Consider the following 22,194-nt stretch of genomic DNA (forward strand, 5'->3'; position numbering starts at 1 on the left):
TAATTGTGTATACAGTATAAAAGCAATTGTGCAGATTAAGTCTGTTTATTTGGTTCTCTTGAATTTCTCTTTGATGCATTTATATTCTATTATATCTACATTAAATGAAGCAGACCTTAATACAATGACGATTTTACGCAGTTATTTATGGAACGTATTGAAGGTATCAAATTTTGTATAAAAATTGCTGTATTATATATGTGATACAGAATTTCAAATTTCGACGAGCTACTTCTCTTTCTCTTTCATATTCCCAAGTGAATCTCAAAATTGGAATGACACTAAGAAAATCCTATAGGATTTCATGCGAGGGCTTTGCCGAGTGTGTTGGGGATTTACTTGCAGCGGCGAAGGATTCAAATTTTTACTTCATTTATATTCCACGGGTTTCGCTGTCCGATTGAATTGTTGTTTCGCATGAAAATTTCGAGCATCTCGACGACGATAAAGGATTCATTTCAGTGGTATTTTCTATTTGAATTGAGACGTTCAAACCGACGCCCTCTTCGGTCTGATCCTATAAATACAGTGTCTCGTTGTATACTGCTTCAGTATGTATTGAATCCTATACAGTTTATGCGATACGAGAAGTTCTTGATCTATAAACAAATATAAAACATTGCAAGTCACGGGTTTGTATAATATTTGTAAATTAAAGGATAAAAAAGATACTGGAATAATTTGTGGAGGAAGAAAAGAGAGAGATAGAGACTACATGACTGGATACTGTTATCACGAGACACTTGAAAACTGCATCCCATGCCGATATCAAGCGAAGCAGATACTACGAAACAATAGCGAGCCCATTCAACTGTATCTTGTTTGAAATTAATAATATCGGCATTCGGACTCTCAGTGTATCATGAAATACATATGAATTTGCAAACAACAGAGAAGCGAGGGTAATACGAGATTTTTTGTATCAGACTCTTTTTTACCATGGAGGCGGCGCCGTACGAATCCCGCAGATAAGCATGACAATTTAGCTTAATTGAAATCAGTGCAGCATTCTTATGGAAATAGAGACAGCGCGGGAATTTTAAATAAATCCCACAGACCATACACAAATATCATATAAAGAGGTCCAACGTCTCTCTTTCCCCCATCATCTGCAGTGCTACCAAACTTTGAAAATCAAATTAATTCAGCAGGGTATTTGAATGAAACCCTGAAAATCGAGATACGTATACTTCAATGGGATGTGGTATACAGTTCGGAGTTAGATTCAGTAGAATGTGACATGACGAGCTGAGTTGGTAACTCCCATACGGTTCAATTGTAATATAGATTGAAGTGAATTATACCCCGTGGCTTAATTATTTGTAGACTCCTCTATATATTATCTCTATGTCTATCTGACCAACTCTCACTAATATAAAGTACATCCAAGAGAAGCACAGTGGGAGTGTGAACTGCTGAGGGACAATAACACTCTGAAGTTTCGTATTGATAGACACAAGTGTATAAACGTGTATCCTCTCATCTTAGTTCTTCAGTTACGAAGATCAACGGAATGCTTTCCTAAGGCAATTCAGAAAGACACGACGAGTGCCTCCTCTTGAGTAGATTATCTTTATGATTTTCGGTCTCTTCTCGTACCTTCATAATGCCACGTACATTAAATTGTGATGATACATACCAGGTTATACAGTCCAAGCGCACCACCTGAACATTGTTTTACCATGAGATTCAAAATGGCGCGCTAACTTCAGCTGGTGCGTTTCTACTGAATAACTGTATATAGGTATATATGCATAGTTTGAATACAGGTATTCTCCAGCGATAAGAATTCTCTTTGAAAATTTATGATGGAGAATCATTTGTCAAATATTTTTTACTGACATGGTTATTACACGTGACGTTCCAACTAACGTGACCTTTGACTTCACGTAGGAGGCTAGAATTGTATGATCTTTTACTGTGACATTAACCAAATGCCGGGACTTCCTCTCATCCATTCTGACACATAAATTGCTAGTCCCTGCTTTGCCTCTTTTGTCAGCTTGACGTATTGCCTTCTACGTCTGTCCATTTGACGCGGACTCCCTTCGACGACATCTTCCTAAATGTTCCCTCCGTTCTTGTTGTTTCGCCATTACGTCACTTCTCTTAACACGTCGATGTCTCTTACCTTTCCGTCTGAGTGACACTTCTTTGTGAAAAAGCTCATTCCGTCCTTTCGTCCTCTAATGATCTGGAGTGTCTGACGTAGTTCAAACGTGACAGTCAAACATCCGGAAGGATTTGGATTTCCCGTAAAAACCTGATAAGAAAAAAAGTTCTTAAGGACCTTAGAGTTCAACACATTCTTTAGACTCGCCAGCAGGCAGTGGGTGTACGATGGGAGAGTATGAAATCAAAGTAGCAGATGCGAAAAACGAATAGAGGTATCATATTGTGGGAGATGGGAAAAAAAGTTCCTCGTCAAAGTTGTCAAGTCGAACGAGGGAGCAAGTCTGTCGCACGGGTACATAATAAAGAAGAACTTTTTCTAGAGGGATCAAAAAGGCGAATTCTAAAGACGACGTGACTTATATTAATAGACGGCGAGAAATGTATCGCTGTGATTATCAGACGAATGATCGGAATTTAGACGAGTGCACATTGTAGTGGCAGTGACACCAGTTCTGGTGAGATTCGGGAAATAAATTATTTAGGCTATTAATAGCAATGCTAAGTCTTGGCAGAATTGTTGTAGTTGCTGGTAGAATTTTTAATTCGAATTTTCACTTTTTGCACTGGTTATCGCAAATATATAGTTTTCAGCATATTCCTAGTTCAGCCTTTTCAGCCTAGTCCTATTTCAGTATAAAACTGACGATACGTGTAATAAACGATTGAACGCGAGGGAGGCTCTTATCGAGACATCTTATCGTACTGACGAATGGGTATAGGCAACGCGATCAAACGAAGTCATCGATCGTTACTTTTGTATAAGATATTCGAGAAACGATGTGAACTCATATAAAAGTCAATTTGGGCTTGTTCGTCGCGTTAAGGCTCACCTCATCTGCATGCTTTTGATCCCAGTGATCATCCGGCTTCGCTTTTGTCTTCCTCAGGAATTTACTTAAGTCCATCCGTCCTTTTAGGAATGTTTGAGCGAACCTCCATAATCCCATTAGAGGCATGTAAACGAGCTTATACGCTGACCCAGTAAATCCAATCAGAGAATATAGCTTTTGGTATTTTAGATTAGACGAAGGATTTACTGCGAGTTCTCGAAATCGCTGGGTCACTTGTTGCTGCACTTTTTATTTACGTACGAATTAAATCGAGGAAAAATGGAATCTGAGAATTTTATAAAATCTTTTCAGACAGTTCTCAAGTTTATCTTCACATTGATCCACATGAATTGGCATAGACAATAAATCGGTAAGGTGCAGTAATATTGATACAGGCTCTTTAAAAACTCAACGCGTGCTCATTGACAGTTTATGTTAACCCTTGCAGTAGATTTTTTTTAGTTTTCAGTTGAAGATCCCTATTGAACTCTTCTGCCTTTTGGATCCCTTCGAAATGTCTCTTTTTTTCCGAGTGTAAGTTTACGCCCTCGAGCAACAGTTAAGGACATTAAGTCTCAATGCTGAATTCGTTTGCATGAAGATGCATCTCTTGACGTGCCCAGTCGATGCGCTTAGCTCGGAATTTGCATGAAGATTTGCATTGGAACTATTCAAGTCTGCCAGAAGTAGCTGTACGTGGAATACGCCACCAGGAATATCTTTTATCGGTCCGAGAAGAGTCGTAAAGAGCACGCAGTTGAGTATAGGATATATATAGGAAAGCGCAGCGATGGGGAGAGCATTGGCACGTAAAAAATGATTTCCCCTCAGGATGATGGATTCGTTTTGCGATGCAAATGCTGGAATCGCGAATCGACAGGAGGGTTTTCGCCAAAGGATTTCAATCTCCAATTCAAAAGCATGGTATGCCGAAAAAATATTAAATTTTGTTGGAAAAAGTTTAACCACTGTATGGCCACCGTAATATTGTACATAAAATTTTTCTTCTGATGTTACGGCACTAAGCTTTCATTCCCTTTTCCTCTTTCTTTCCCCTTTTCCTCGTATCTATCTCTCCTCTTATCTCTTTATTATTCAATGCCCGTCAAATCGATACTAATCGATACTCTTCGATTCTTGGCAACTTCTTTTTTTTCCTTAAGTAGCTTTACCTTGCTTTAATGTTTGTTCTCGTCCTTTCTCAGTAGTTATCGACTATTTCCCTTTTAGCCCTTTCGATACCGTCATTTATTTATTTACGTTTCTCAGCCGTTCTTTGTCTTTGATGATAAAATTATTAAAAGCAATTGTATGAAGACCTGCGATTCGTGTCACGAGGCCTATCGACATTATTCCATGGACGAATGGGGTAAGGGTTGTAAAAGAGTTGGTTAAAGGGGCAAAGAATACGAAAAAGTGAGAAAATAATATCTCCAACAAATCTTGGAGAATTCAACTTCATTCGTTCTGGTGACTATCCGATATTTTTTTTTATTTTTTAATTTTCTTTCAAACCGACCACCTTCTGTCTTACTCTGTCTCCAAGGAGAGAACCCGGTGAATTCAATTTTCTCTGGTTCTATGCTCTAAATTATACTACGAGAAAAATAAGTCCATTAGCAGTAATTTTTTTTTTCAAGATTCCACCGGGAGACTAAAAAGGAATTTCGATTAGAAGAGCGGAAACAAGGAATTTAGTCTTACTTCAAGAAAAAGAGGAAAAAATGAAAGAGGAGGAAGTGCCATAAGAAAATCATCGGGACTGCCAAGCATTGAAAAAATGTGATTTCCGGGGCGAATTCCAGATATTGAAATGAGGGCGAAGACGCTGGTAACAATTACAATGGAAATCCTCATAATAAAACATATTGAATTACGACGGCAACTGGTGCAAGTATATATCACGAGGTAGACGTTTCTCCAAAATAAATATACCAATATGCAACCCGCATCCTTTTTCAGGGACATTCATCAGAATGTTTTCCCAGTGCTCCTAGTGAAGAATGAATTTCACAGATTCATTGTCAGTGGTCCATTTTAAAAAATCTTTTAGCGAAGGAATTTAAATACGATCCAAATGAGTTTGGCCTTTGATTTTCAATTGCTGAAAAGCAGATTGTGGTTACTCCCTTCAGTTAAGTCCTAAAACCGAAAAATCAGAGTGTACCAATCATTTATTTGCATTAATTATAACGTAATGAAGAGAATAAATTATAATTAACCAATCTTCTATACGTAATGTTTATAACCATTTAAATGTAATTTATTTAGAAGGTTCAAAATCTACTCCTCCTTTTCCACCCTTAGGTAGACCGAACCTCTCCACTATTCCGTGTACGGCAATTTTAGAGGTCTACCCCTTTAACCAAGCGAAATTGACGATAATCTCCCAGCGATTAAGGTTGCCGTGGATATCAGGAAAGCAAGAAACGTACTCGAGGTTGGCTTACGTAATGTCAAGAATAAAAGATTTAATTTAACAGTGAAAAATATTAAGAGAGGTTGATAATTTACATAAATGAGGATGAAGAAAAAACATCTGAATCTGATAATAAACCAGTAATTAAAAAATGTCGTTTCACTATTTACGTTACCAGATGACAGCTGTCAGCAATGAAACAAACGTTTTTAATTGAAAATTTTCTCACTCTACTTCCAATCATATTTTTCTCATTTCACTGATGCTTTAGCCGTGTAACCGTTTCTGCCATTTCGGTAGTATCGGAGTGGACGCTGACAGAGCTTACTTGCTCTATAAGTATATATATTATCTATAAACGACTAAGCTTTATCCACCTATCGTGAAAATAATAAGTATTATCTTACCAAGGATTTCCGGCGACGGTCCAACAAGAGCTTCCATTGGTACGGAGAACGTAAGAACGGATACTCGGTAAATATATTTCCCAAATTTTACGAGGTTAATTAATTTCGAGCTAGGGAGACGACGTCGTCTCAATAGCGGAAAGTGCTAATTTTAAGTCTACTGGGTATAGAGATGGATGGGCTTACGGATAGCCAGGAATTCATCCCCGTGGAATGCATTGAACGAAGGCCTTCGCGATAGAACAGAGATGAAGGATGTTCTGTTTACGATAGAGAAACTCCATGGAAACTGCCGGCTTTGTCGGCTGGTTAAAACGTCGTTAAATGGACGATCAAACTCCGGCGACCTCCTCTACCCAGAACATCCACAGGAACGAATCTCCCTAGTAACGTAATAAAGATTTCTACAATACAAGAGTAATTCAGTACGTAATGAAAAGGCAGTCAACGTAATATGCAGATTAGTCGACATAAGGCCTGTTTACAATGTTAAAAGTATTCAGGTCTTTAATTATCTATCTAACGGGATAACCTGAGTATGTAATATAGTAACAAAAAATTCTAAGGCATGAAGAAATTAATCAAAATCGCCTCTAGCAACCCTATTGGCCTTCGTCGTCTCTTGGGCTTATACCCAGGATAAAGCTGACGTCTCGTAAGGGGAATCATAGGGCTTTAACCAGCCACATGTCTTGATATACCACACTCAGAAGTCTGGAGTGTATCATAAGGCTTGCTTTCAAAGAATTCACTGGTTCTCGAGATTCCGAAGCCAAGGCCTGTACGTTATTTCTCGAACATAAAAGAAAGAAGATCCAGCTTTACTAAGAAATTTTGCTGAAAGATAAGGATAATCAAACAATTCATCAAGTCCATGTACATCAATTTATTAAATTTTTTCGATAAGGGATACAGGCAAGACTCAAGGGGCACGCATATGATAATCCATATTCCCGTACGTATGAATAAGATTTTCGAGGTCGCTGAGGTCGAATGGGGCTCAGGAGATCACAGCGACGACGAAAGCCTATAAAATTTTGCGTTACGATCAAATTATACTTATAAGACAGATTGAAGCGTGTTTGCCGTATACAGGACGAGTAAAACGTTGATTAGGTAGATGGGCAACGCGTGCTTTCGAAAATGACTTATTAGCGTGGCCATCTATCGAGAGTTTGCGTAAACCTATTCTCGTCTTCTCGTTGCGTCATCGACCTAGCGTCATATTTGAATTATTAAATAAATTTGGACTAAATGCACGAGGTTGACCCGTGGACCGTAAAGAGAGCATATTAATCGCTCCAAACCTAGGTCGTCTTCGTATTCACTACACAAGCGGCACGTGTCTATTTATTAAAACATACATAGATTCAGTCATTGATCCTTATACGTTCGTTCGTTCGCTCATTTATAATATATTGATACAACATAAGTTTATTACCTGGCATCATCTACCAATCTCATACCACACCAAGTTCTTTGATGTCTTCGCAAAACGGAATTGACTGGCTACCTTTCATCGACCTGTGACCCCAGGTATATATCGATGCTACCTTCCTTAATATTAATAGAAATCTTGAAAACTCCAGAAGCATCACTTTTGAAATATAGAGTATACATTGTCCGTTCTGCGAGTTTCATCTCAATATCCTTCAGAATTTCTGTACAGTATTCAAGACTGTAAAGTAACTCGCTTGCATCGAATAGGTGCCGGATCGTATATTGATCCGAAGCTTAGAGACTTTTTGTCAAAGTAGGTATATCCAGGTATCAGTTCCATACAGTAGAATTACAATGCTCCTTGCTGGATATCATAGCTCATGGATCCTCAGCAGGAGAGAAGGAGCTTAAGCTTGAGATTATTATTTATCAAGTTGCCATTGTAGACGTATGAAGCTCTCCTTGTTACAGGGTATACGATGCGGGATGCTGTAAGTACAGATAGGGACCATTGAACGGAGGAATACTATACGAGCTTCTTGGCTTTCGAAAAGCTAAAGCAGATCTGTCACTGCGTTACATGATGACAGTCAGATCTGGGATGACAACAGCAACAAACAGCAACAAAAGTAGAAACGAAGACGTGTTCTCTCGGTCTTCATTTATTCACTGAACTCCATCGAGAACCGGATGCCTTTTTTGTTCCTCTGCCGCTTCGCTCGATCTGTAAATCAGAGGGAAAAATATTCACAACGGTCTCGTGATAGCGACACTTTTATCAGTAACCTGCAGTCACTGAATTAAAACCTGAAGTTAAGTCTATTAAGCTTTAGCAGCCTGTGAAAAACCTCCTGTGGAAGTCACCCTCTGTCTGCCCACCTGTCAGCTTCATTCGTATCGTCTGTTAGCGAGTCTACGTTTCTGATAACCAAAAGTTACACAATTAATTTTGATCGATAATTTTATTTATTAGTGTCACTATAGGCAACACGATATAGTCTAGTCTATAGTCGCTGTCAAAAACTGTCAACGGTATCCATAAAGATGTCATATGCGTTTTTAATTTTAAAAAAAAATCGATTTTTTAACATATTTTCAAAGATATATTTTTTGAGAATATTGTAGGACATATTAAAATTACAAATTCAAATTATTATCGAAGTTACAGACTTTCCAGCAAAATAATGGAACGAACCATCTAGACAGGTTGAGTCATTCTCATCGTTTCGACCTCGCTAAAAAAGACGCTACGGAGCATACGTAATGTCTCAGCATGTAATAATTTATTTAAACCATTTTTTTAAGCATGACTCACGTACCTTAAAATAAACAAAATTTATTAATTGGGACCAATAACTGTCATCTCAAAAATTTGTTGAATATTTATCATTTCTCAGAAAGACAAACGTACGTAACTCCTTAACCCAGAAGTAGGTGCTTGAGGGGTCTAAGACTTAGACACCAATTCCATGCTTTTCAGACGAAGAACAAAATCTGGCAACTATTTCCAAGTTAATACTGCTTTAGTATGTTGATAATCCTCCGGAGCTTTTCCAAGCTTTATCGCTTCTGTGATACACACACGTATATCTATACAGTATATGAGACTCTCCAGGTGAACAAATCTGCGTATCGCTTGCAGGTAAACTTTTTACAACACTCACTCTTTAACCAGGGATTGATTACTTAACGCCAGGCTCGCATGACAACGTGAGCGGCATTGCCATTAACAGTAGCACACATGTCAGGGTTAATGTTTCCATGAAAATCTGACCGAGACAGGTTCCTTTTGAATACATCGGGTTACGAAATTTTCGGATTCAACCCTCTGTCAAATATTTAGCAACTGACAGGCACAGTATAACGTGCAATTTGCCAAATGAATTAATGGCAGATTTATCGTTTGTCTTGTCGTTAGAAAATTTTAAATGAATCCTTTCACCGTCTAGTCCCGAAATTAATCTTGGTAATTTCAAAGGCAACATACCAATTATTATACGTTTGCCCCTTTGCTTACCCTCAATAAAACCCATCCAACGAACCATGACGCGTCGTTTCTACCGTGAAACATCCCTTGCGTATTTCTTTTGTCTTCCCCGAGAAATTTAGCGTTAAATTCACTGCCTCGCGGTACAAGACTCGCTCGGTACCCGGCACGACCCTCTACTTACTTTCTACTCTCTTGCTATCGGTCTTTTTTGGTTTTCGGTAAAAGGGCTTTTGCGCTCTTTATCCGGCAGGCAAAACAGAGACACCGGTATGTACTGTAGGCTGAAAAGGGACAGAGAGCTGGGGACAAACGCGACGGGAAAAGAGAGGCAAGCAGAGCGTTCAACGAGTTCAGAGAGAACGCGCAGTTAATTATTAGAATTATTCCTGTTCCAGAAATAGGAGTTATGCCTGACAAGTCTCACGGACACCAAGCGCCGTGAATTTCTTTCACCTCGCTTGCTCGTTAAGCGTCATAATATTTCATTAATGGACGCTGCTCTCGCACGGGTGAGCACAATAAGAGAAATACTCCTGAAAGTGCTAATACCACGAGTTTAACGTCTTCGCATTGAAACCTGATGTCTTCGGGTACGCGATGTCTGAGGTGGTTCTTCCTTGTTTGTCCAGGACCATTTTACTCCGTGTGATGCTGCGGTCTGGCGAATTTACTGTTTGCGTATTCAACCTCTACGTACACGTGTCTCTCGTATATGTGAACTGGAAATAGACTGATTGTAAGATGCTTTAACCCTTTGATCTACGTACCACCTTGCACTTTCAATTTCATTAGGCAAGCTTCTCTATCGTAACGTTTTCATTCCTTGATATCTCCCTACATACGAAGCTCCGAATTATCTAACCGAATTAAACCGATACTCTGCCTTCTATCTTTCCTCTATATATAATCTCTCGTAATTATCTTGTTCCCTTAATTTGACTTGAGCAGCCCCTTCCCTAGGAGATAATTATTATAAACCCCATAATAAATCATTAACGAAGCCCTTTTGTTACTCGGTAGGCTTAACTATAATTATTCTATTCTTACGCCGCATTCATATTTTTCGTATCAAGTAGACTTTGATTTGACGGATATCAAAACATGACTATGATGCTTCAGAATATTCTACGAGTGATATAGGCAGTTTTGGATTTCTATTAAAAATATTAACTTATTGTTAGTCGTGTATGTCTATGACCGGAGCTAAGTGTAACCTCAAAAAACCCCAAAAGTGTAGTCGCCAAGTACAGGATTGTTTTGAATTGCTCAAAAAAAAAATCACTGTTACATTACGGTGTTGCATGCAAAAAGGATTGTAATCATACCATAATGCCAAGTACATAAGTCACTTGATATCTGCTTTTTATTGTAAGATCTTGCAGTAGCTCATCCTTTCATTTGTATTTGCAGAGTTTTGCTTTGACGTCTTCACAATATTCTTTTATGATATTACTGCTGCTTATACTCAAGTGTATATGGCTATAGCTCGAGGTAAGTACAATATATTATATTGATATTCGAAATTGTTTAAAAAATATCGTCGCGATTAGAGTGTACCTTGAGGATCTTATTTTTATCTCGTAATAAAAAAGAATCAAGGGTAGTGCTGTAAGTAGCGATATCGCACGTCCCGCGTACTGAATTGTTTGCAAGGTGTAAAGAATGCCGGTAGTTGTCCGAGGAAGGCAAAGAGAAAAAATTAAGTAGAGTAAAAAAAGGAAGTGCGATTATATCGGCATCGCTGTTAGGAAGTCGCTCACTTTTTACCGTGTTAATTGAGTCAATATTCGCTTGACAAACGGAAAGACGCATCAATCATTCTTGCGAGTGTATTTATTCCGGTGCAAACACATCGTCTAGAATTATGAAGATATGTATATGACCCTCGTTATATATTGAGAAAATAGGGATGAGCGATTATGGTCGTTTGTATTGCCGCGCCTTTCGCCTTATGTAACGTCCACGTGATATATGGAAATGAGATGAGAATAATATCCCATTTGTTATTACCGCCCTGTTTAAACAAACGAAGAGAGACTTAAATTACATCGAGGCAGTTACTTATGGAGCAATTCGTTATAAGGTTATTGTGAATTATTGGCAAAGTTTAAGAAAAAAAATTTTTCCCGCCAACTGTCTATGTATACATATATTCCCATTCAACAAAGTACTTTCGGCCATCAAATGCTCGCTTGATTACCCATTCAGACCAGTGCGCGATATAAAATTCGTAAATATCCCGGTGGGAGAATCAATTGAAAATTAGTGGGTACGATCAGCCAATGAAAAGCACAACGATGCGGATCGTAGCGGACACGCTTTATTATCGGTCTATATTCTCCACCATTTTTATAGGATTTAGAAAAAGCCTTGAAGGATTATTAGTTTGGGAGATGATCAGCTGACGAAGGGCATTCATTCGGGGATTCCCCGAAGGATTGATTTAGAATTCTAGACGATTTCTCCACTTTTTCTTTTAAATAGATTATACTGTATATAAACAAATTAAAAGTATGTTTTGGGAACCGAGCATATAATAGGGCATTCACACATGGAAGCTAATAATATTTAATAAAACAGAACCCGAGGTGCCTAACATTGGAATTCTAACCTAAACCCAAACTAATCATATGTATGACTAACCAAGTTCATTTAAACACCGGAAGTTCAGCATTAGAAAAAAATATATAAAAAATTCAGTATGGTCGTCGCTTTATGATCCTCAGAGTATAAATTAAATATATACAATTTTTAGTAAGATTTGGCAAGTCTGAAATGTACCCATAATGTACGTTCACTTGAAAAATTGTATTCTTTAAACTTCAAACCGAAATAACTTGAAAACTATTTATCTTACAATATTTTTGATAAGAGGCTCTCCTTCGTTTTGCCATTCCCGAGTATGCTGGTGCCGGAAATAGTATAAATTTTGAATCACTCAGTATACGTAAAGGAATAAAAATATATACATAGACGTACAATGATATACGTCGACCACGATAAAACATGCTGCTATCTTTTTAACAACTTTGCATATCGACTTCTTTCTTTTTCCCACAGAATCCACTAACCTCTAATCCTTATAGAATGCCCGTTAACCAATATCTTAGAGTCCTGGAACTTTTGGACGTGTCGACAGCTGGCAGCCGCGACTTCCGAGCCTTAATGCAAAATCGATAGGCATTTACCGGGTATCCATCAGGTGACACTGGCCGCAGATAAGGGAACAGAGGTAACTACTCTTTTGGTTGATCTACGTTCGATTTACACAAAGGTTAGGTTAGGTTGCTACTAATTCCGAAGGACGGTTGAATTCAAACCTACGCACCCTATCTATCTATTCTATGCTTCCGAGTGTCCTTTTAACCGTCATCTGTTATCCGTTTCACGGCCACCATTTGACATAGAATAATATTCCAGGTGTCGTTGCAAAATTACGATCCGGTTCGACCTGTCCTGACCTCCTTGCTCTACCACCATTCGTTTCCTAGGAGCGTTAGAGCCCGCTTTACGATGGCTCGTAAAATCTTTTCTTTTCAGCAGGAGTCGTGTGTTCCAGGGCGCAGGAACACCCTGTATTACGTTTGATACGTTTGCAGGCTTGCTTATGCCTAGTTGTGTTAGAGAAAATGTCAATATCGATGCCGTCGAACGTGAAAGCAATTCCGACGTCGCTCCCATCTTTCTAGGAGATGATTGAAAGTGAGAACTCTTAGTACGCTGAAAGTAAGAAAAAATAAATACAACCGTTGCCCAATAGCTACAGGACTGATATATCATTCAGTCTCGAAAACCTTTTAATTCACTTTTTCTTTTCTCTTATCATAAGTGATCACTCTTTCGCCACTATTATTTTTCTTTATATTTACTTGATTCGAATGATTTAAAATATATGATTACTTCAGTGAATCTACGTATATGTATATTTATTTCAGCTCTGGAAGATTAATACCCACCATCAAGGAACCTTTAACTGTTCCAGAAATACCAAAAATTTCGCGTTTATGCGATATCCTCGTAAATCCGAATTCGTCGTTGGTAAATACGTTTTTACAGTTCTAAAATGAGAATGAAAAATCATGAAAAATCTATCGACATTGATTATGATTATTGTGACTGAAATATTTTTCAAAAATATTTGTTCCGAGCTTCTCTGGTATTTTTGTGTTTAAAAAATATTTTTCCAATATTCACATACCAAGGGAATATGACTTCTCGCAATTTAGATGCTGGATACATAAACCTTATAGATGCAGCTTATATCAATATCGGTCAGTTGGAGTAATAAAAATTATCTCGACTTTCAAGCTCGCGTCCGGCTTAGCAGTTTCCGTAACTACTAAGGCAAGGCAGCAGGGCGGGAGGGAAATTCGTTTTTATCCAGACGGAGGTCAAGTTTCCGTACGATTGGATTTAATAAAACCAGTGGAGAGTAATTTAACGTTAAAGCGCTGCCGGAAGTAAGAAATGTAAATGAAATTTATTTTCCCGAGAGGAATCAGAAATATGGATATTACCCAGGGTGAGTTTATCGAGTAAACAGAGAAAGGAATGCTCGTGCAAATGGTGAATATTGAACGTTTATTATCACAACTTAGCAACCACAAAGTAACAGTAACATATCTTGAATATTAAAAAGTCCCAGCCAGGGATTCAGTTTTATTATGCTCTCTAGTGACGTAGAACTATACTCATGTTAGAGTTGAATCTACTATTGAACATAGTAAATTTTACGATAAATTAATTCAGCACAAAATCTGATAAAAATTACTATGTCCCATACTAAAACTTCACTCGTATTATAGTAAATCTTATTACATTACCCGAGGGAAAAAATTATAAGATTTGATTTCATCTAATTAGATCTCATCTGATTTAAATTATGAAATTGAATCATTCAGATCAGATTCTAGATCTGGTTAGATCTAACCGAGTATACACACCGGTTATTGCAATGTAATATAGTAAAATATACACAAGGTGTTTTACAACTATTGCATCTTTGAGTAGAAATTTTTACCATGGCCAATTTATAACTGTTATTTTGTGTTTGCTGAGAATTTACCGGTGGTCACGTCTATAGAGATTCCAGACTTAACCTAACTCCATTTATGTTTTCTAGCTTTTGAACTTTTAGATTATTCTATAAAATTCACAGAATTCCTTTTTCTTTTCCTGCTTAATAAAAATTCAAAAATTAAGAACCAACTTGACTGTCCACCTTGGTCCCAAATTGTTGGTATTTTCCATAAGGAGAGTATAAGAGCTCTCGTTTTGCCTCTTTGCAGGAATCCATCTTGTCTTGACATCGTCGGATTACGGTTCGTGATAAAACGGCAGGATTGCCCAGTAACGAAATTACCGGGTAGCAGTTAAGGTACCTTAATGAAAGTCATCACCACGTGACCCTTGGCACGTTGAAGGATTTTCGGTAAATGGAAGTTCTTGCTGGATTAATTTTCGTTAAAGAATCTCTTGCGATACTACATAAAACTTTTTCACGAATTAAGCTACCCCGCGATTAATAATTAATTCATGACCAGATTTAATTATTGATAAAGTCGTCACTTATCCAAAATGAAATTTCAATATACTCGGTTAATAACAGTTGTCAATTATATTTCCGTAAGACTATAGTCTATGGTAGCCATTATATTTTATTTCCATGTAATTCGAGAGCATGTTCAATTGCGCAAGAATCCATCGTACTCTGGAATTCTCTTCGTCGAGGTCGTTCGGTTTCGTCGTGTTAAAAACGTCATTAACGCTTTACAACTGAGACGGCACTGAAACCCAGTTACGTTAGTTCTCGTTTACGCCACCAGGAGCTGAGTGCGTCTGGTTGGCAGCGTCATTCCGTGTACCCTCTGACATACAAAGATGTTTACTAAGGCCGTGTCTAATCTTCACTTTCGCTTGTGAATCCTACAGAGGGAATGATTCAGTGATAAGAGGATTAGTACTTGGAGGTTTCACTCAGACAAAACAAAGTAAAGGGCCTTTCTACGATGAAATAGATTCTGCGAATTAGATGTTATATAGATAGCAGACCGGAGAGTACGATAAACACAAAGGACGCGAATCGTAAGAGATGAAGAATGTTGACTTGGCAGATATCAAATAGATAAGCCGTCGAGTCTACTACCTGTTAAATCCATTAACAACAGCAGTGTGTAATGGGTTTACATAATGGCCAAGTGACGGGTGAGCACCGAGCATATATGGTTTGGGCGATAGTTAGTGTCTCCCAGTTATTCTGGCTGTCCGTCGTTATTCGTTGCTATGTGCGCATCAGCCCTGCTTCCACTATTGTTCATCGTTATGTGTAGATACGAGAACATTAAAAGGCCCAACTGTTATGAGTTTAATTCCAAAAAGTAAAAATAACAAAATCGATTGAAACGACGAGACAGAAGAATCGAAAAAGAAGTTTCGTATTTCGAATTCAACTTGAAATGACTCGTGCAGCAACCCCTTGGAATTCGTAATCGTGAGCCTCCCCATACGGGGCTTTCATTTCTTGAAGTGATTCACTGTTTACAGTCCACGATCGATTTCCAGCCACGTAAACAATTTCAGGGGTTGAATTCCAGTTAAATTTTTATGCCAGGTGAATGGCTCGTAAGGAACAACAAATGTCATCCGGAAGCTGCTATCCGAAAGGCATATTATTACAAGGGGTAGTCGTGATCGAACGTTTTTAAGGCTGGCATCCCTTACAATTCCCATGGGAGAAAGGAATGGCAAAAAAGTGGTTGTAATTTTAACCCAAACGTATATCCCTCTTGGAGTACCAACCAAAGTATAAATCTGAATTTAAAGTTCCTCATGCCGAAGAAAGTTTTTCCAGTGATCCGAATAGGGTGGCTAAGAATAAATCGGTCCCTGAAGAATCTGAATCACTGAAAATCTTAAACTCAAGTATAGGCCATTCCGAATGTCTGATTCGCCTAGGGTATGTACAACCCAGAATCGATATACGTAGCATGCGTAGAGTGGCTAGAGTGCGTAACATGAAGAGGACGTCTAGAGCACAGACTTGTTGGTCTGACGGCCGATATAGACGTTTGATATCTGTATTGGATGGAGGCATAAGTAAGTACACAGAGGGGGCTGTTGATAATGACGCGTTTGTTTGCTCGTTCGCGGTAAAAGCAATACAGCACCAGAATGGCGTCCTGCGCGATATAGACTATGAAGGCTTTTAATTAATGTCTGCGCGTGGGGTTGGAGAACTGGAAGAGAGAGGGAGAGAGAAAGAGAGAGAGAGAGAGCTGAGGTAAGGGAAGTTTCTTACTCTTGTTTACCAAACCCCTAAGAAATTAGATCCTTTCTTTACTTACATCCTTATCGTCGGAGTCCTCCATCTTTGTTCTATGAAAATCGCATACACCGGAAGTACATTTTTCTTGGTACTTCTTAGTATCTCGTACACTTCGATCGTTCTGTATATCTTTGTCCCATCTCCCACATGTTACGCACGATAAATACGTGTGGTCCTAGATCGATGAAGCTGAACTCAACGGTATAGGATTACCCAAAGGGTCATAAGACAGTTAAGACAAATTTCTTTGGGAGAGACTGTACTTCGATAGTTTTATATAGAGAGGGAATGAGGCTTGGATAATTACATAAAAAATAAAAAAAAATAAAAAATTGAAAGGAAGTATTCGATAACCGAAACATGCTCTAAAGAGGTTCGGTGATGGTACTTACAGGGAAGCACGGGTTAAACAGGAAGTGAAATAATTTCTAAGATTTTTGATTGAAAAATCAATGAGTAAAAATTTAAGATAATCTCGAAATTCGAGTCGAGAATCATTTCATTCTACCGCACGAAAATGGAGATATTGAATTTTGACGTTATTCATTTTTATAGGCTGAGTATATCTATACATATAGTTGAAACCGATACTCTCGAATTTTTTTATATCTCAAAAACTATATGATAATTCAAATTTCGCAAAGATTCTGTTATTGTCTAATATATACAACAAATGCAGAATTTTATTTTGGATCATGTGTTATATCACTTATCACCGATCCTCCTTAAGCAAAACAATTATCCTTCTTCTTGGTCCTCCCCGATCATTACGTCATTAACTGATTGCGAAAAGAGTCCCTTGGAGATTTCTCATCGGCAGCGTCTCCATTAGATAGGCGAAGATGGCTCCGTTACGAAAGTTCTATAATTAACGCGTTAAATTAATTAATAATCGGCTTCCCCCTTGGAGAAGGATTATTTTGAAACCACTCTCGCTTGAAAGGTTTCCGATTTCCAAATGTCTAACGAACGAACCTGACTTCTGTCATCGATGCCAAACAAGGGCTGTATGATATTGCGGCAATTAGATTCTCTAGACTGTGAGTGCGTTGGTATTCATCGTTTTTGTTTTACATTTAACATTTTCATCTGATTCCTCTCCCTCTTCGTTTCGTGTTATCTTTATACCTCTATTTCCCAGGCCAAGTCGCCGGAAAACATCAGTTTGATTTTTCAGAACACTCTTGACTTTCAGCCATCCAAAATCGATAACTCACACGTCCAATGTTGAATCATTGATACTGGAGCCATTGGTACCGCGGTACCGTATCAGGGGGATGAATTTATCTGGGGAAGTAAAAAGGGGCCGATAGGGTTATCACGCATGAGGAATGTTATAGCGAATGACATGGCTATTGACCCACGACACTGAGCGATAACGCACCCAGGACTTACACTCGATTTTGAGGTCAGGGGTTGACAACGCCACTATGCTAATTTTCGCAGAAGGTACGTAACGGCTAATTAGGAAGATAATTTTACATTCGCCAAGAATATTTCAAGGATTGGCTATTATCGTATAGGAGGGTGCGTCTAAGTATACGAGAAAGAATGTCTCCCGGTACCTTTTAGGATCTTAAAGAATGGCTTCAAAGAACGTCGCAAGATATCATTAAGACTTTCCTGGTAACCGAAAATCTTCGGTTATAATATATCAGGGTCTAGCCGAGTTAGTAAAGACTTTGATTTTCGATTGATGCATACGAGCAACACGAAGTACCCTTTATGAAAGAAAAAAAGATTTGATCGACTTGTCGTTGGAACCAGAAATAATAATTCGCAGTCTGGTTACGTCCTTGTAATTTTCCATGACGTTTCGAGAACGTCAAAGGCCTGGTGCACGTAAGTTATTTTTATGCAAGAAAAGAGAATTCTCATGGTTTGTTCATGGCTTCTTTTCGCGATCCCTTTTCTCCCAACCAAGATTCATTCATCCAGACCCTATTCACGAGATTTAAAATTCCGAGTAAAAGGATTCAAAGCGATACACGAGTCTCGCTCCTTTCATAAAATAAGATTAAAAACAATGCGTTTCCCACAGGTAATACGATAACGTTATAAAATTTTAACGAGCTCGTCAAGATTATCGACCAATCATCCACAGTACTTCAAGCTAGTAAGGATGCTGACGATCAGATCTTAACGCCCCACAGCGATCGTACGAGAATCACGTGATTCACGTCCCACGCAGCCAAACTTGATGTAGAAGTGGAGTGAAGTTTGCAGTGCTCCTCAGGTTGTTTAGGAGGAGACGCGTTCAAGAGTGTATAGAAGTAATAGAACATTCTCCAAACCTGAACGGAGTCCATTGACGAAGGAGGGTCTCAGGAGGAAAGACTTGGACCGAACCAAGAGGGTACTTGGTAGGAATTGCCTCAGGATATTTCACGTTGATTTTTGGTATTGTCCCTTCCACGAAGCTGACTTCTACATAAAATCGAAGGTACTATTAGGATCGGAGTAAAATATAAATGATTACGATAACTGTAAAGGTTATGAGAATTACGAGGAAAATAGCAGAGACAGCAGTAGCATTAATAATATAACGAGCCAAGTAAAATAACCATGAGCTGAACTCGTCCCAACCCACGCAATACTAAAGCTTCGTCTAGGCCTCTAATTGGACAGAAGTTATTTAGGTTTTTACCCAAACTTTTGTTTCCTGGATGAATGATTTTAGTAAAGGATCCTGAGATTGCTCGTGAAAGAGCTGACCAGTGTCGCACGATAGGATTCTCCAGAAGCTTCTGATGATGCGCGGTCTTTGACTAATGGGAGAGTTAAGAGAAGTCAGAGTTGAAAAGTTTCCACGTTTCTAGAGCCTCCTCGAGTTCATCCGGATCGATATTGCTTTGTAATTGCCTTATGAAACCTCGTCATTGACCTTGCCGGTTGTCGTTCAGTCGTATTCGTCAGACGAAGCTCCGTCGGTAATGCGTCCTGCAGTCGCTGTAGCACGAAACGTTATAGCATGGGATTACGTTGGCTGAAGTCCGTTAACATTTTTGGGACTAAGTTCAAATGTATACCAACTCTTGGCAGATTTTGATCTTTTGAACTTTGACATTCGACTGTTTCAATAATCATCGGGTCTAGAGAAACACCGGGATCACTGACGCTACTGGTAATTCAATTAAATCCCATAGTCGATATCCATGCTCTGACACGTGACAATTAACCTGTACTTCGTACTTTTTTCAGCGTACAAATGCTCTATCGCTTAAGCCTTGTTGAAATCATACCCTTGATACGTTATCGAATACTTTCTCCCCCGTATACACTTAAGCATCCCTTAAGTGAAAATTGTCGGGTCTCTACTTGGAATTCTTAATTTTACTCTTGATAACATAAGCTATCTAATGAAATGATTATAACGAGCGGCAGGTGGTTATAGAAAAGAGAAAAAAGGTAAGTTCTAGTTTCCGTGTACCCCGTGGTGATCGACTTTGCTACTAATTACGAGTTCCTGAAAGCATCAATGCACTATAGGGTCACACCTTGGAGGAAGAGACTTTAGTTTGTTGCGCGATCGCATTTCCAGACACGTTCTCAGCCTGGATGTCGGCGCAGGGACAAAGCCAGCCGCAGACTCTGGGAGAGTGTAAAGCGGCAAAGGCGATCTAAGAATAAGAAGAAGAACAACAAGAATAATAAGAAGGAGATATGTGGCACGGGGAATAAGTATGAGATAAGAATCTCATATTGTACTTTGAAAAATGTAAAAATACGTGCACGTATGTATATCAGCCGAGGCAAAGCGATTATTCGCATGTCTGAACTCCAATTTTAAAAGCACTTGATAACCGGTACGATGGCACACGTGTCACAGGATGGTTTCTACAGGGTCACAACAGGCAACAGGAAGGTTTTCTAAGCCTAGAAAGCATCGAGGAATGGAGATAACGAACAAAGGTATTTGCAGTACACCCCGACTAGCCATTCATCTTACAATTAGTGCTCTGCCACATCAGCAGTCTGACGTCATTACACGCTACAAGGATGTGCCTTGTAAAGTGAAATGTAATGGGGATACCACAGGGCGGTTTTTTAAGGAGGGAAAACGTCGAGAAATGGCAATAGTCATTAAGGAGCTACTGTCGAAACTACCTACTTGAATTTTCACGTCTGAAACTTTTATAGGTTATAAAATAAACAATTTTGAACTCAGTTGCAAAATTTGAAGGTCGGTCACCGACGAAAATGTTAATAAAGGTAATACTAAAAAACGAAACTTTATATATCGACTCAAAGGTCACAGAGATTGAATTTCGACTTTGGATAAGAAACTAACATATTTAAAGTGAACTTTGAAGCAAAACATGGTATAGTGCGGATTCGTGAATTCTTCAGGATTTGATACAAACCATAAAAAAGTGACATTACCGGGTGTTTCAAAAAGTAATTGCAAATTAAATGAAGAATTCACCAGGAGAGACCTAATAGACAAATAAATAAAAGTCAAATGGGAGTATGATTTTTAAATATATTTGTACAAATGAGCTAATTTCACAAAACCAAATACCTACAAATAAATTACTATACTTAATGTGAATAATTTCATAGAAAGTTTCGTTTGTTTTAATCGATTTATGGAATTGATTCGATAGTTGATCAGTTGACTAGCATGAATCGACAGGACCTCCTTAAAGGCATTCGGACACCCCAACTAGCCACTTATCTTAGTGCTCTGCTACCTCGCTGATCTGTCGTCATTACGTGTTAAAGGGATGTACCTTGCAAGGTAAAATGTAATATAGACGTCAGGAGGGGACCGAGAGCTAATGAAATTAAATATAAAAACGAAGACAAGCCCTCGTCTTCTAATGAATGAATGATCTCTTTCAATTAGCGGGCGAGGAAGGGTGGTAGGTTCTCTTATGTCGTCGGAAAGTTCGGACGCGCGACGTCGATTTTGACGTCGTACCCACTGTAATTGGAAAGCAAGGTTCATTCATCTTGATTAGTTGGTCGCCCTCTGGGGGTAGGATTCTCGTACTCTGTAACACGTTATGCACCCTTGGCGACTGTGACGTTAGCTTGGCAGATACTCGCGTAATCTACCCCCAAAGGAGTCAAAAGCAGTTTAAAAGGATCGTCAAGATTTTCGCAAGTGCCTTGAATCATTGGAAACTGCAAATTTGTAACGATACAAAATTACCGGATATTCTTTCGAAAAATATATCACTTGATTTATCTTATAAAATTATCAATAATATCAGTCATCTTTGATGTGGTACCAAATAACAATTTTATTTTATTTTATAAAATTTTTACTCATATTCCGTCTAATATTTTTCACCGTGGAATCTATATAGTCATAGCCTCAGTAAGATTATGCGAGTTGATTTTCTTAGTGAAAGAACAACTGTCAAATATATGTTATTTACGATATTCATAAGCAGCAACTCAAGATGGCTGCTATGAAAACTTCAATCCTCTTAAAACTGAATTACGCTCGTTCTTGTCTGAATAAGTTCACTTATTATATCTTTCTGTCCCTCGCGCTAGGACCTTCATATTCCGTGGAATCGATTTCACGTCTCGTCATTCTCTTTTATCGTGTCCTTCCTCCTCATCTCTTTTTATTCATCTATGTTCCCCCCCCCCCC

At 38.6% G+C, this 22,194-nt stretch overlaps 1 protein-coding gene and 1 long non-coding RNA gene across 5 annotated transcripts in view; one reads left to right on the forward strand and one right to left on the reverse strand.

Annotated features, from left to right (window-relative positions):
* Positions 1–1,932: 1,932 nt before the first annotated feature.
* LOC107267172 (prolactin-releasing peptide receptor) overlaps positions 1,933–22,194 on the reverse strand; it is a 24,211-nt gene continuing 3,949 nt past the window's right edge. Inside the window, exons 3-5 of one of the 3 annotated variants that reach the window (XR_003059517.1) lie at positions 18,880–19,012; positions 17,561–17,872; positions 17,326–17,447 (exon numbers count right to left, since the gene is read on the reverse strand). The gene's annotated coding sequence lies outside the window, so the exon portion shown is untranslated. Of the gene's footprint in view, positions 2,264–6,702; positions 7,996–17,325; positions 17,448–17,560; positions 17,873–18,879; positions 19,013–22,194 lie in introns of those variants that run through there. The other 2 variants (XM_025084429.1, XM_015738501.2) reach the window with 2 other exon arrangements.
* Positions 4,193–5,202, forward strand: LOC112494268. 2 transcript variants are annotated; one of them, XR_003059523.1, is made up of 3 exons: positions 4,193–4,562; positions 4,646–4,899; positions 4,968–5,202. It is a non-coding gene; the product is annotated as an uncharacterized LOC112494268 (long non-coding RNA). The 2 variants fall into 2 exon arrangements; XR_003059522.1 differs by having other exon boundaries at positions 4,193–4,475.

The sequence above is a fragment of the Cephus cinctus genome, unplaced genomic scaffold (genome assembly GCF_000341935.2).
Source record: "Cephus cinctus unplaced genomic scaffold, Ccin1 Ccin1_scaffold0351, whole genome shotgun sequence".
In the NCBI taxonomy this organism is placed as follows: domain Eukaryota; kingdom Metazoa; phylum Arthropoda; class Insecta; order Hymenoptera; family Cephidae; genus Cephus; species Cephus cinctus.